The 3,076-nt window shown below is 35.5% G+C and overlaps 1 long non-coding RNA gene across 1 annotated transcript; it reads left to right on the forward strand.

Moving 5' to 3' along the window:
* Window positions 1-2,052: 2,052 nt before the first annotated feature.
* On the forward strand, window positions 2,053-2,440 carry LOC135146494 (uncharacterized). Its single transcript, XR_010283842.1, has 3 exons — window positions 2,053-2,116; window positions 2,185-2,251; window positions 2,414-2,440. It is a non-coding gene; the product is annotated as an uncharacterized LOC135146494 (long non-coding RNA).
* Window positions 2,441-3,076: the final 636 nt, after the last annotated feature.

Below are 3,076 nucleotides of genomic sequence, written 5' to 3' on the forward strand. Positions count from 1 at the left end.
TGGTATTCTTTTAGGCTTCACGATGGATTTCGGTGTAGTGTTGCTATTGGGTGCTATCCAGAGATGAAATGGCGTGCAAATGTAGGCTTATCTGCCGCGGCTCAGGTCACCCTCTTCTGTTCGGCAGTGCATGGCGGCTGTTCTTGGAAGCTCACTGCTTATTAATTCTCATTCATAGCAAATTATGGCAGTATCCGAGTTAATGCTTTGGGTTACTTAATGGAATTACAAACCAATGGACCGTGATTATGTTACCTTCCTGCGGTGTGCTTTAAGCTCAGGGCTGCACGTTACTCTGGAAAGCTGTAATTTCTTTACTGGTCGTATCGAAAGATAGACCTTTAAAATTGGTAAAACCTTCATATTAGCTTGACTTCTTTGGCAGATGTCATCTTCCTTGCGTCAAGGAGCGTACGTGATGGTTATGCACAAGCCTTGCGCCTGGTGCCTTCGTGTTTGGTATTAGAACCGTATAGCTCTATGACCAACCTTAAGAGGGTATTGACTATTAATTAGTAAAGGCTAATTAACCTTGAACTTTTTAGAATAACGCCGAAGTGAGGTATTCTGGCATTGACTTCTGAAGCTATTTATTCTTAGACTTAGTAAATGAAGAGCATTTTGAGCCTTTACTGAAACATTAGCAATATTGGCTAAGTTGCCAGAGTAAAACACACTGTCGGCGCAAGTTACAAAGACAAAAGCGAACTTTGTGGCTGCTCTGGCGATGAGCGGTGACTAATAATAGTATGCCTCGTTGCTAGGTCAACGGTGCATTTCGGCATTTGGCTTATGTATCTAGTGATAGGTCAAGTAACCTTGAACTAATACTGTCTTGGCTAAGGTGTCGGAGTGCATCAGTGTTAGTGACATGTTGTTAAGGTCGACCTAGCTAACTGATCGAAGCAACGTGAACTAAATAGTGTCATTAATCATTGTACTTATTACAGAGGCTCTTTTACCTCAAGCTAGGGTGGGTTTGTCACATTTTAGTTAAATAAAATTATTTGTAGCAAAATAAATAGTATTCTTTTTTCTTGTTTAGTCTGTTAAGCTCTATTTTACGTATCACTGCGATGTTATACGAGAGTATTTTGGTTCAGCTTTGTAAACGAGTAAAGCATGGAAGTTTACTGTTAAGGTTGAGGAGAGATTACAATATCTAGTAAGTCTTGCAATTCCCATTTGGTCAATAGTTTTGAAAATCGTGCAACTTTCTAACAAACGATTTTTTAACATGAGAAAAGTTTTATTGATTTACTTCCATGGTTCTGCTAGCGTAGACGTTAAGTTTACCTACTAAGGTGAGTTGACTTTTTTTAAATATTTAAATTATTGAAGGTGAAAGGGTTAGGTTGGAAGAACTTGTCATCGAACACGCTGTATTCTTGCTAACTGATAGTCGTGAAAGCAGGTGGTTGCCCACTGTCCTTTGCCAGGCTCATGATAAAGTTAAGCAGCTTTTAGATTTTATTAAGCTTCATCTGTTGAGGATAAACTAATAGATTTGTATGAATGCCGCTTTGGGTTTCGATTCTTTTGTGGTTATGCGCCATTGAAATTACGATAATCCTATTTAAAAAACGCTTGAGTTATTAAAAAACTATTATTAAGATAAAATTATGATAGTAGTCGGTATAGAAAAAGGTTTTAATTGAATATTTTAATTATTTTCATTTAAGTTTGTTACTTTAGTTCGGATGTTGTGGCTCCAGTGAACATAATATTTATACAAACCGTTAATGTGACTCTTTGCTAATTATCTACATCAAGTTCTTTGAAAGCAGAACATTGGACCAGTAGTGCACATTGACGAGGCCAGGCCTATTTTCGACCACTAGTATATCATCCTAATCAAATCAAAAAACTTGACTTTGCTACTATGAATGCACTCTAATTACTACATGTTACTGCCTAGCTTCCTTCAGTATTCACAATAATGCAATGGTGGGCGTCCCTTATAATTTTAACTTTTTTTTTTTAAGCTATTGCAATTATGGGCTTGCAATATATAATAATCGTGTGCTAATAAAATACCTTTTTGTAAAAACTTTCCTCTACCTTAATCTACATATAAGTAATACAATGTCGCAGTTTTAGTTTAACAGGATAAAAGGTTGACTAAAAAAAAAATAACTAAAAAAGATATTATACCGAGGAAACCTGCTAATTTTTTATAAATAGGCCTTCCCTTTATAGCAAGCATTTTAACAGTAGAATTGTTTGTTTCCTTTTTGCAGTATCCGGAAAGGTCAGTTCATTTATATTTTTAATTATTTTCTCTGAACTTACAACCTTAAGTGCACTTGCACTAAAATAAGAGTACTAAAAAAAATTTAACTTTAAAATTACTTTATATACCCGTTACTATTTTGTTAATATTGCCTAATATTGTTAACCCTTCTATCTCCAGCACTGAAGTTGAGGAGACCCCTTTGGGTACTCCATATTATATGGTGACCGAAGCAAGCTTTTTTTAATTTTTAATTAAATTATTAGGAATAGCTCCTCACCATATTCGAGGGTTTTTGTCCCTGTATAATTTATTAATATCCCGCGGGGAAGCTTTTAGTAACTGCGTTTATGCTCTGAGAAGGTTAGCAATTAAATCAATTACAATGAATATTATAAATATTAAAAGTCTTGAAGGTCCTGCATGCATTTTGGGATAACAAGGAAGAATTGTTATTAAAGTGTTGCAACGACGCTCTTTACTTGGAGGAGATTACCGAGTTGGCATTTACGAAAGAAAATATTGATCAAGTAAATTGTTATTGTGTTTGGTCGCTTTATTCAGTAGATTCTCTTACTGGCGTTTTATAAACAGTTCTACTTGGACTCTGATCTTGAGGATAATAAAGAGGATTAATATTTAATTACTTCATCATTTTGCAGCTATACAAAATAACTTAATAAAATGAACGTTTCTTTATAGGGGGTATAGAATTGCAACCTTGCCGAGTTCTTAGTCCGACAATCTGACACTCCCGTCACGCAGGCTAGGAGCGCACGTTTGTACCAAAAGCTGAACTTTTGTATCAAGCAGTCGATCCAACACCAATATTTTATTTTCATT

Source organism: Zophobas morio, unplaced genomic scaffold (genome assembly GCF_036711695.1).
Source record: "Zophobas morio isolate AGI-343-1 ecotype UQ-CSIRO unplaced genomic scaffold, CSIRO_AGI_Zmor_V1 ptg000229l, whole genome shotgun sequence".
NCBI lineage: Eukaryota > Metazoa > Arthropoda > Insecta > Coleoptera > Tenebrionidae > Zophobas > Zophobas morio.